Source organism: Tachypleus tridentatus, chromosome 13, assembly GCF_004210375.1.
Source record: "Tachypleus tridentatus isolate NWPU-2018 chromosome 13, ASM421037v1, whole genome shotgun sequence".
Taxonomy (NCBI): Eukaryota; Metazoa; Arthropoda; class Merostomata; order Xiphosura; family Limulidae; genus Tachypleus; species Tachypleus tridentatus.
In genome coordinates, this window is record NC_134837.1 from 80,316,622 (window position 1) to 80,329,980 (window position 13,359).

Here is a 13,359-nt window from a genome sequence, read left to right on the forward strand (position 1 = left end):
ACACTGGAAATTCTGTGTAATTAAAGTACTTTGATTAAAGCTTTATCAATCAAACATTAACAGAGAACAGAGACTGGGAACCAATAGCCTCCAGAAGCATAACTTATCTAAAGACAAATGAAAACTGTATCGGGGTTTCTTCTCAGGACCGCGTTACCACAATTTTAGACTCATCTACCAACAGTAATAATAATAAAAAAGGGATTTAACTAACATTACTGCAGCTGATCAAAGAATTTTGTCAGCGTTTCGTTAATATTCGTTTATGATAAATCTAACAAAATCATAGTTCAAAACGTATCTTTCTTGTTATCTGTTACAATTTAAGATAATATGTACATACATACAATAAATTGTCTATCATTATCTTAAAAAAACAATAAGCAATATAAAACAGTTATAAATAATTAAAAAATATTTCAGTTCGTATTTCATAATGTTTCTGTAACTTGAAGCCAATGTACAGAAAGATGTCCATCGTGAAAATCTAATTCTCAGTTACAGAAAACAGGCAACTAAAACAGGAGATTTTAAGACACACTTGAAGCCTAAAAGCATAATAGAAAAAACAGTTCATAATGAAAATTATAAGTATTAATACATCTTGGGTTAAAGGTTAAGTACAATCTTTTAGACTGTGGAACAGACCAATGGTTCAGGAGATCTTAAAATAGTGTCAACATTTATTTTATTATATATCAAATTGCATATATCGTCTCGGGGGGGGGATGGACGAATTTAAACTTGCAATCCTCAGTTTGCAAATCGAGTGCCTTAACCACTAGACCAAATCAGGCTAAAAATGTAGTAATAATGTTACATTAAAGGTACATAACTGCTCATTTCAAAGTTTCAACTAATTTCGACTTTATCGGCAAAAGACAGACTTATATACTTTATTGAGTTTGATAGCCATATTTGACATTATTTGACTTATGCTTGAATTTCTGTCATATATCATCCAGATCTCATTTGCAGCATCGAGGGGAGGGAGGAATTTTATTTGGATCGTCATTTTGTGAGCTTCACCTCTAAGCTTGAGGTACAACAAATGCTGTAAAATTATTTACTACAACCCCCTGCTCAAATACCTTTGCTACATTGACACCATAATTAGACCTCTGCTTGTTCAAAGTGGTGGCGCTATCATGTGAAATGTTGCTTCGTGCTGGATTAGGCTATTTCAGTTGATTCTTCACTTATGTTTTTTCCTTATGAATGGCCCGACATGGCCAGGCGGTTAAGGCACTCGACTCGTAATCCGAGGGTCGCGAGTTCGAATCCACGTTAGACCACACATGCTCGCCCTGTCAGCCGTGCGGGCGTTATAATGTGACGGTCAATCCCACTATTCGTTGGTGAAAGAGTAGTCCAAGTGTTTTCGGTGGCTGGTGATGACTAACTGCCTTCCCTCTAGTCTTACACTGCTAAATTAGGGACGGCTAGCGCAGATAGCCATCGAGTAGCTTTGCGCGAAATTAAAAAACAAACAGCTTTAGGCAAAATTCAAACCAAACCAACGTGTATGAATACTTTTCTGCTATACTTTATTAATTATAAAAAACTAAGTGAGCATCAGTAATGACATTGAAATTGAACAATTACGTAGACATGTTGTTGACATATTTATTTGTATATCATACAAGATACCATATTTGTTCATCTTTGCCTCCTCGCTGTAACGTTTAGGGATACGTATTAGGTATTAGAAATGAATGTTTGATAATGTAACATTATTTTATTCTACTGGATTCGTGAGCTAGGCTGGATCTAGGTGTCAAAATTACTGAGACGACCTCTTAAGCACATAAATACATATTCCGTTTTACAAATATTCAATAATATATAAAACTGCACAGTACGTAATAGCGCTGTACCATTAGTTGCTGAAAGTTCATTGATGCGTCAGTATAGCTATTTTAAGACGAATTTCGTTTACCTCTTTCTGTGAGCTTTCAACGCTGTTACTGAAACCTTTAATAACACAGACAACGAGTTACGTGGTGTGGAACTCAACAACACCCGGAAAGACGTTTACAAAAGCATCGCCTAGCAACAGTATTACAACAACAATCAATTCAAAATCCAAAGGAATTGCGAAAGCTAAAGAAATTATTTAGAAAAAAAAAAGCAGGCCAGAATAAAAAAAAATTAACGGAAGTTAAATACGTTATTATTTACGTAGTGAAATGTTATCCAATTTTTTTATTTAAATATTATTAATACTACAGAGTGAAATAATTTCTAGTTAACATAATTTATGATAAAAATTCATGGAAGAAAACGATTATTTCCAGAATTCGCTTTTTTTTTTTATGGAGAGAAATTATAGAGGTAATTTTATTTATTTGAAATTCACATAAACTGGTAACGTAAGTATTTGAAAAATTCTGTGATTTACTGAATACAGGACCATTCAACAAACATAAAAATATAATAGACTAGCAAAGGAGGAATAAGCCTAAATTCGACTTTTCTCGGCTAATTTCATTTATTTGATTGGTAGATACTGTCCGGCATCTTAAACATTTTTCAGCTTAATAAGGTACTTATCTAACACCTTTTGAGGCCCGGCATGGCCTAGCGCTTTAAGGCGTAATCTGAGGGTCGCGGGTTCGCGCCCGAGTCGTGCCAAACATGCTCGTCCTCCCAACCGTGAGGGCGTTTAATGTAACGGTCAATCCCACTATTCGTTGGTAAAAGAGTAGCCCAAGAGTTGGCGGTGGGTGGTGATGACTAGCTGCCTTCCCTCTAGTCTTACACTGCGAAATTCCAAAAACAAATTAACACCTTTCAATTAATACATTGATTTTAAGACTTTTACACTCTGGGAACAGTAACTTTTCAGTAATTGTCAGCAGTAACGTGTACTTCAGCTCTTCTGCTGGAATTTAACATTGTTTTGTTAGAGTTTTGCTGGCGTGATTATGCATTTGTTGGCATGTACGTCTATAATGAAAAAACTTGTATTTTTCCAGAATATATATATATATATATGTATGTAGATAGAGGGATAGACATACTGAACATATCACGATCGTACTTATGTGACAAGAAAAAAAAGGACATCTGGCATTGTTACTGTACACCAAACGGAAAGTTTCAGAAACATCAGTGTCGCGTGGTTCCCTCCTTAGAATCATGAAAGGTTGTGTATTAGACATATTTTTCTATGAGAAGTTGCCAGTAGCAGATGGTTGTGTCTACTGATGTTTCCCTAGATTTATTTGTATCTGTCGTATTGCATTGATTTATCGTAAGAAAAGTAATTCTATCGTGGTGTTACACATATTTAGGATGTGTTTTTTTGTTCGTGTATAACATAGGATAACATTCCAACACGGATAATTTATGATTATTAATAAAGTAATTTAACGCTATGTACGCAGAAGAACCGTAACTTTATCCTAAATTATTGTATAGAAACAATGCTTAATAACCACGAACTATGGCAATAGACATATACTCACCGTGGTAACATGTTACGTTGAAATTTAAGTTCTAAGTTATATTATGAAATGAGCTTCGTTTACTTTTAACTTTAAACAACTGGGAAATAATTCATGTGCCTTTAAAATAGGATTCTGTATTTATCCTAAATTGGGTTTTGATAGAAACCATTATTTTCGTTTTGCTAATAATTTGATTTTTATTCACTATATTACTGCGAGAAAGCCCGGCATGGCCAAGTGATTAATATGCTCGCCCTTTCAGTCGTGAGGTTGTTATAATGTTACAGTCAATCTTTTATTCGTTGGTAAAAGAGTAGCCCAAGAATTGGCCTTCCCTCTAGTCTTACACTGCTAAATTAGGGATGGCTTGTGCAGATAGCCCTCGTGTAGCTTTGCGCGAAATTCAAAACAAACAAACAATACTACGAGGAAAGCAAACCAATGAAAATCTGATATAACTATGTTTTTTTCTTTTAACGTGGGGATTCCCTATATATTTGGGACATTTGAAAAACAGAGCTTTTGTAATCACTTATTGTGAGTTGTTATACAAAAATACCTTTTTGTTTTCTGTTTCGATGCTAGTGATTGTATAATGAAATATTGCTGGACTAACACAAGTCTATTGAAAGCATTAGCTTTCTTTTTGAGAGAAATTTCTTTATACTGTTGTCTTAACGACAAAATGGTGAGGAACTATGTTTTTTGTTGTGAGCTTTCGGAGTTTTTTCATCACGAACCAACAATAACTAATAAAATATCAAGTATTAATATACTCAGTTTTATAGACCAAGGCAATATCTGTACAGGGATCGTGCGAGAAAAAGAGGTGATTTTAAATTTTATTCTGAACACCCTCCCCTTTCTTACCCGAAACTTCCCATGTGGCAGGGTGTATTAGACCTTGCATTCATCCCCGAATGAGACCTCACTCGTATGGGTGGATTTATAATATTAGCCTGGCAACCAAAAATAACTTGTGTGGTCACATGATAAACCTCATTATAAGACCATTCCCGCTTTAAAAATAGTAATAACAAAAACAATATAGAAGACAGAATTCCCCATGGTATTCTTCAAAATTAACTAGAATTAGGGATGAAGGAAGGAGATTACTAGGCTTAGAAATCCCGAATTTACGACAATTGGTCGTACTTATTAGTGCTATGCTTGCATTTATGCCTTTGGTCAGTTGCTTTGAAAACTTCTCAATTATATTCTCTTTCTGTGTATGAAAGTAATAAAATGCGGGACGTATACTTGCCGATTTTACAAATATTTCAAACAATAGTTAGGAAGAACTGAATTAATTACTTGAAACCATTACCTGAGATGGACAAGGTTAATAAACGTCATTTGACCTCTACTTTACATCATGTTTGTGTACTGTAACATTTTCTTTACAGCATTACCATTGGTGACGGTAATCATGAACTACAGAACAGATACTTTTATCAGTCTATCGGGCTTGTAAGTTTTATTTTGTACTTACATATAACTTTCCATACAAGATATATTTATTACATTGTTTTTAATATTGAAATTAGAATAAAATATTTGAAAACAGATAAGGCGGTCGCGTCTACATCAACTGTAAATATACTGAAATTTGCTTGTTTTTAAAATCAACGAAATACATAAGGAAAAAAAACACATTTGACATACACAGTGAACTTTAATAATACTTATCTTTGCATTTTTCGGCAGTATTTTACTGCCACCATCAGGGGTCACCCCTGATGATGGATGGTAGTGAAGTAATGTCGAAACTTGTACAGTTGTAATTACGAGTTGTAATTAAAATTTGATTGTGCTACAAAAAAATAAGTCCTTGATATTAGTGTTTCACTGTGAACATTTTGATCAACTGTTCTTCTACGCAATTAATATTTCAGGAGAAGCTGCTGCATACAGCCAGTCATTAAAATGTACTGTTGAATTTGTTACTGTTGTTTGAAGTTTGTATTAATTAATTTTGTCAGGTTGTTCAAACAGTGACAGATGTCTTGTCCCCTGATCTACTGCTATTATCCGTGAGCAGGTTTTCCAATTACTGTGAATATATAAATATATGTGTGTGTATACGACATTGACTTAACGTAGACGACAAATACTTAGATGACGTATAATTACTTAAGCCGACTGTTGAGATGGTAGAATTTTCAGCACAGACTTTCTTTTCTTCACTACGTTCGAATAATAACATGAAAATGATTTAAAAAGTGGGTCAACTAATGTTCGGAATGAGCTTTCTTGCGTATTTTCTTTGAAACGAGACACTATTTAGGTCAAAAGATCAGAATCGCACACGTTACTCTTCAAATGGCTATTCATCTAACGAATATGGCTTAGGTTGCCATATTTAGCCTAAACATTTAGCTGGAAATATAATACTTCTCAGGCCAAATGCTGAAGGCCAGAGCTGTCAATTGGATTTCGTGAGTACCGGGTTTGGGTGAAATTTATAGCCATATATATTTGTTGTAAAAACTCATTCTAATTAAAAAAAAAATTACAAATCTGACGAAGATAACCAGAAATTATAGCTAAATAGGAGTCTAACAAAGAATAAACTATGAGAGAAATTATGTCTTATTCTTATTTACAACATTCGTTATCTACTTACATAATTTGATCTTTCAGAGCGTTAAACAAATTATAAAAATAAAGGGTTTAATGTAAGATGAGTAGTTTAAACGATAATATATATTTATATATACATGGAAATGGCATTATTATATTATATATATATATATACAATGCTCATTATGTATATGACGTAATACGTGGGTATGCATTTGGTTAACACTCACAAAATTGTTATATCACCTTACTTGACATACTTGATTTGTACTTTGAAGAAAACAGCACTTTCAGTTTGTCACCAACTCATGAAGTTTCTCTAGTCTTCATAATTGGGTGTAATACCAACTTATGAATATTTTGATATTACTTCTACCATATGTTTTGGCCCGGCATGGCCAGGTGGGTTAAGGCGTTCGACTCGTAATCTGAGGGTCGCTGATTCGAATCCCCGTCGAACCAAATATGCTCGCCCTTTCAGCCGTGGGGGCGTTATAATGTTACGATCAAACCCACTATTCGTTGGTAGAAGAGTAGTCCAAAAGTTAGCGGTGAGTAATGATGACTAACTGCTTTCCCTCTAGTTTTACACTGCTAAATTATGGACGGCTAGTGCAAATAGACCTCGAGTAGCTTTGCGCAAAATTCAAAAACAAAACTATAAGTTTTGTTTTATACACTTAATGTTTGAACACACTAAGCTTATATTATTGTATTAAAAACTTTCGAACATTTGAGTGTTGTTTTTTTGTAGATCAAGAATATAATGTTTGTCACAGCTGAAACACTGATATGTCAACACTTGCATCTCCTGGAATTCAATAACAAGTTTAGGAAAACGCTGACAAATGAAACCATTTACAATGAAGATGAAAAGAGATAAGTTTCTAACTATGGCTACTAACAGATTGATTACTGATATTAGATTAACCATCCATCGTGTTTATCTTAACCTGGTTGGACTTGGTGTGGAATCTCCGGAGGTGTAGGTAGATATTGAGATATCACAAGTGGATGAAAATATTTTCGCAATGACGAACGTCTGTTGCCAAGAATTGGATGTATTACTGTTCCAAAGATCAGGCTGCATGTTCTATTCTAAAAGTCAGTATCTTTATTATATCTTCTTTGCACAGTAAACGCTTTCTTGCTGCTGCTCTGTAGCCATATTTCTGTAGCGTTCTTAAGAGTTTAATTCTTATCTGTACTCGAGTTATTAATGTTATCATCATTTCAGACACCTAACGACTCTTTGAGTTTGTTTGTTTCAGAACAAATCCACATTGGGCTACCAGCTGTATTAACCTCGGGAAATCGAACCTCGGATTTTAGCGTTGTAAATCCGTAGACTTACTGTTATCCCACCGGTGAGCGCCTTTTTCAGATATCTTTTTTTAAAATTCTCTACCATGCCTTACCTTATGCTATAGGACTAGGTTTTCCTATATCTGTCCAGTACTTGTTAAATATTTTTTATAAGTTTTCTTAAACTCCAACCAACATCGTGTAAATATTAGACTACTTTTAGATGTCATTTCTTCTTGTCTTCACATTTTAATGACAGAGGTAAACTATATTAGTTGTACTGGGCGATGTCTTTTCAAAATTAAAAAAAAACAACAACAAACATTCCTCATATATATCTGCATGCACCTGCACAAAAAACCTCAAAAATTAAAAGAAAATCTACTAACTTAATCAGAGTTAGCGGTGAGTGTTCTTGACTGGTTGTTTTCCCTCTGGCCCGACATGGCCAAGCGTGTTAAGGCTTGCGATTCGTAATCTGAGGGTCGCGGGTTCGCATCCCCGTCGCGCCAAACATGCTCGCCCTTTCAGCCATGGGGGCGTTATAATGTTACGGTTAATTCCACTATTTGTTGGTAAAAGAGTAGCCCAAGAGTTGGCGGTGGGTGATGATGACTAGCTCCCTTCCCTCTAGTCTTACACTGCTAAATTAGGGACGGCTAGCACAGATAGCCCTCGAGTAGCTTTGTGCGAAATTCAAAACCAAAACCAAAAACCTTGTTTTCCCTCTAGAGTATTAATTCGAAATTAAGGACGGTTAATTGCAGATATGTAAAAGTTCTGAAGACAGTTAATGTGTTTTCTTCACAGATATTTTTCATTAAAATATTTTGTTTTTTTGGTGGCTGCAACATGAGACTGGTGGCTTCAAGAAGGTGTCTAATCCTTAAGTGGATGAAGTAAGTTATGAGGAATGTCTATATCTTACGAACCTTTTAACCTACAAAATATTATTTGTTATTAAACAAGAAAACTGAACAATAAGTTATCTATGCTGTGACAATTGCAGTGTTTGAGCATTATATTCTAGTGTTATAAGCCCTCACAATTGCCACTGAGCCATCAGAATTTTTTTTTACTAAAACACTCTAGAGATTTCTCAAAATCATGCATTTTTATCTGTTAATTTTTCACAGGCGAAGCTGCTGTAGAAATCTAAAATTTTTCTCCTTTTTTTATTGGTGTTAATCTACACAATGGGCTATTTCTGCGCTGCCAACCTCAGGGAATCGAACCCAGAATTTTAGCGTTAAAAGTCCATAAATTTACTAATGACTCACAGGTCTTAAGTAAATAGTATCTAAGCAAACGTTGCTCACACATTAATTCGTCATATTTCTTCTCGTGTAAAGTTTATTGTTTAGAAAGATTTGTAGATGAATGAATTACTATTTTAAAAACCTATCAACAACAAATTACTTCTGTTGGAACAACAATGATAGGTTCGTTGGCTGCCACAATTCACTTCATTAATATGGCCTGCTGCCAACCATTTACTCCAATCTAACCATCCTACACAAGTTTCTCGAATAGATATTCTGCCAAAATATATTGCTCGTTAATTTAAAAGACATCTCTGATCCGTTATGATGTGTGTTTATGTGTTTTTCCCTGCCAAATCCGTGTTAAACACATTTATTTAATTCTCGTTAATAACTTTGTTCAGTTTAATTGGGTTTAACTAGAAATAAGAACCCAACTAATATATGCAAAAAAGAAACAATCACGGTTCCACAATTACCTTTTATTAAGGCATGGATGACTCTGAGAGCGTTCCTACATTAATATTTTTACAATGAATGGTTTAGCGAAACAGGACACTGTATATAGATAGCGTTTGAAACACCTGAAACAACAATGAACAGATTTTACAGAAAGATTCTCACGATAGAGAGATGTATACATATTCAAGGCTGCGTACACACGGTTCACCCTCCTCAGTTCATTGCTAGCCACCGCTTATCTTCTTACCAATTACTCAGCGACAAAAACATGGGATCCAGTCGTCGTTACAGGGCAGTCCTAGCTACACTTCCGTTATCATCAAGTATTAAATGACTTTTAAATTGAAACAAGGTCTTGGTAGTCTAATTTAATTAAATGTAAGTAAGCGTAGAGAATCATCTGTTATTATTTGATACAGGGAATGAAGTGGGGACGTGATGGGCTGCACTAACGCGATAAAAATTCATTAAGAGGCGCATGATTGTTTAATACATTGTATAACGTTAACATAACGTGAAGCTGCGACCTTGCTTTGATCTAGCCTTCGAGTACAAGAGTATATGGAGTGATAGTGCGGACAGTTATTACTTAAAAAATGTCATAACTTTCGTCATGTGAGGATTATTTAGATGCTGACTTGAATGATAAAGATTTTTTTTTTTTTCAGGCGGAGATCATGTAATTAAAGGAATGAAACACAAAGAAGTGTCTTTAAAATGGCAGAATGTTTGCGTGAATTTGTTCAACACGCAGGAACTGTTTTTAATGAGTGCAGGATAATTTGTTTTAACTACATATTGAGCTACCAGCGTCTTGTCTACCATTGAGAATCGAACTCCGGAGTTTAGCGTTTTACGCAAGTTTTTAGCGTAAACTTGCCGCTGACCCACCAAGGAACAATTTACACATATCCGTGGCTTGTTGTTAAGCGCGAAGCTACGCAGATGGTTATCTGTGCTCTGCCCACCACAGCTATCGAAAATCGGTTTCTAGCAATAGAAGTCTATAGACTGTGCCGCTGTGGAAGGGGGTGGGGCAGAGCTGTGGAGATTTTACACTTGAATAATGCTTTGTTTAGTTCGCTATTTATCTATTTCAAACACGTTTTACGTTTGATAGCTGCGTCTTTATTTATTCATTTATTCATCGTAATAAATAACTTGTTTACGGTATATGTATTATTACGGTTCAAGAAAATTATATCGTGTACACAATTGTTATATTTTTCGTCGACTATAGTGATATTGCATACACGTTTTTAATAGTATTGAAGCCCTAAAACATTTTCAACGTACAGAAACAAGTCTGAAGCCTTAAGGAAACTGTAGGATTTTACACAATCACAATACAAAACCTTCAACGGACGTCCTTTTACTTGATTCACCACGATCTGTTCTCTTAACCTTTTTTGTGAACTACTGACACACATTAACAGCGTTCTTATTACGAAAAATATCAGCTAACTATTTGTATAAGTGAATTTCTGGTTGCCACGTAAAAAGACGTGACCTACTATCATTCAAAAAAATTTGTCTATGTTGGATAGCGACAAGAAAAAAAAACACGTTAGCACTTTACACATAAATAATTACACTGTGCTGTTCGAAGTGTATAATATTTTCTGTTATTAATCTTTTTCCCTGCTAGTTTAAATAACCACAAAAAATGTGAAAGACTGTTTTGCTTGTAGTGTAAATTCCTACGAATCCGAAGGTTTCAGTTCGCGTCCCTTTGGGGCCGAGGGTATATTATAAGAGTTACGGTCAAATTCTTCACTTAGGTTAAACAAGAACAGCTCAAGAATTGGTAGTGGGTGCTGTTAACTAGCTTCCTTCCTGTCAGTGTAAAATTAGAAACAGCGATGCCTAGTTACAAGTTTTGTATGTGGGTCCAAACATTCTAAAACAAACAAACAGTTGTACACTTTGGCTGGTTTCCTTTGATAACCTTTTCTAACTCTTCACTAAATTACTATTACAACTGTTGCTGAACAGAGAAAGTAATTAGAAACTGATGTAGATTTAGTCTATTAAAATATTTTCTGACAGAAGAATCCTTCAGAAAGATACACTTGCAGGCTGAGTTACGGTGTTCATTTGAAAATCTGAGAACTTATCTACTTCTGTTTTTTTCAGCAGGTTCACTTTTAGACGTTGTTTTCTTGGATGATTTTTTTTAAAATTAGCCAATAAATTATTATAATGTATTCTAAAGACGAATGGTATGGGTATTAAAACTTTGATTAAAATAAAGTACAGAACAACGTTTAGACATTATTAGGTCATTTTCAGGTTAACAAAGAGAATTAGCAACTGAATGGGTACGAGATTGTAGGGGGCGTTGCAGTTAGATGCTAGGTTATTAATTAATATAGATATAAAAGTGTTCGTTTACACTCTTCCATAAGACCAATGGCATATTTAGGTAGGGGCTAAAGGGGTCTAAGCCCAAGAGCTCATGATCCTAGTGGGGGCCCATTGATAATTTTATTCTATGTAAAATTACGTGGGGTGTAGAGCCAACAAAAATTATTAGCCCCTAAAATCCGCCACTGCCTAATACATGTGCCTAGCAATGGTCAGTTGCTAACTCTCTTTGTTAACCTGAAGATGGCCTAAGAAGGTCGAAACATTGTTCTGTAATTTATTCTAATTAAAGTTTTAATACCCATACCAGCCGTCTTTAGATTACATTCTTACTTCAAATCTGTGGTTTGATTGTATTTAGTATTCATAATTTATGCGTTGTATAAGTTGAAACAACATAACTGGATTTTTTTTATTCTGAAAATGGATTTTAGTCGTTTGAAGATCACTGAAATGATGAGTTACATTGTTATATAATTCTTTTAAGCCATATTTGAAGATAATTTCAGAATAAATTACATTATTACACTTTGTACTTAACCTGTTAAAATTATTGTTATGATGAATTTCATTATTGCATAATTAGTTTAAGTATTGTTTTAGTCACTTGTTCTTAGAAACTCTCACAGTGTACATACTAAGTCAATGATTGGACAAAAATATTTTATCAAACAGTAATTTTGTGTTGTAGTACACAGGTATATGGATGAGTGAATCTTTCAATCAGTATGTGTTTTATTTAAACAATTTGTTTGTGTGTGTGTTGGATGACCTGTTCAAAAAATAATATATTATTTCACTAATTTTAGCGAAGTCAAGCTCCCGATGATTGTCAAGGCCAAGCTGGAAAACAAATTGATAAAAAAAAATATTTACAGCATCAGGACTGGAAGAATAAATTATTATAACCAATCGAATATATTTCTTTCAGTAACGAACCCACATTTAACAGTTCGTGTATCTCAAAGAGTGTTATGAAAAATAAAAATGCGTCTACTTTTCCGGAAAAAAAAAAAACAGTTTCGTCTGCACAAGCTAACAACGAAAGAAACAAGCTGGCAAATAGAAAATTCATTCTAAACATCATCTACAAATTTAAAGTGGTAGGAAAATTACATTAAAGAGACGTTTGGTTTAACAATCAAGCAGAATACTTTACATACACTTTTGTCTATTTAGCTGGTTTAACAATAACGTCGTATTCTAAACAAGTTTGGTGAGTCTGTTATCCAGTGTAACCTTTGTGTCTCTTTCAACACGTGAACGAGACGTTAAAAACATCCACTTATAGCATTAAGATCATATAAAAATAGATGCGTTAAGCATATTAATCAAGTAGGCTAGAATTAAAACATAACTAAGAATGTTTTACCTGTTACATATTGGATCTTCCAGGGTGACAGCGTCTCCAAATATTAATTTTAATTATTATTGGAGTCTCAAACAAAGCTGTTAAAAAAACGTACTTGAATAAACTAATATTTATTGGATAAAACATGCATGCTTATAACGCTCAAAACCAGATTTCGATACCCGTTGTGGGCACATTCCAGATGACTCATTGTTTAGCTTTGTAGTTAACAACAAAGTAAGGAAACGTTACGCCCAATCTAAAATTATGTAAACACCAACCTTCTGAGTATATCAGTAAGGTGGGCTTTCTTTCCTTTGGGTTGTTGAATTCACTCAATCAACCCTTGAAGAAGAGAGACCTACTTTCCCGAAACTTAACCCATTTAATAATTTTGTTTTCTAGAAAGCACTTCAAAATAATCGAATGAAATTTGTTCGTTAAATTCTAGACAGTACAACAAAAAAATTCCATAAATTTTCCATCATGACATTTTATGGAGTCTAATTAACTAAGTTTTAGCCCCGTTTGAAACTATGATATAACTGTCTCATGTTACTCGAAAGGAAGACTGCTG

General features: G+C 34.3%; 1 long non-coding RNA gene across 1 annotated transcript in view; it reads right to left on the reverse strand.

Annotated features, from left to right (window-relative positions):
• The window catches only part of LOC143239817 (uncharacterized), a 138,305-nt gene extending 125,153 nt beyond the window's left edge, over positions 1 to 13,152 (reverse strand). Inside the window, exon 1 of the long non-coding RNA XR_013021394.1 lies at positions 12,804 to 13,152. This is a non-coding gene — a long non-coding RNA (uncharacterized LOC143239817). The remainder of the gene's footprint in view (positions 1 to 12,803) is intronic.
• Positions 13,153 to 13,359: the final 207 nt, after the last annotated feature.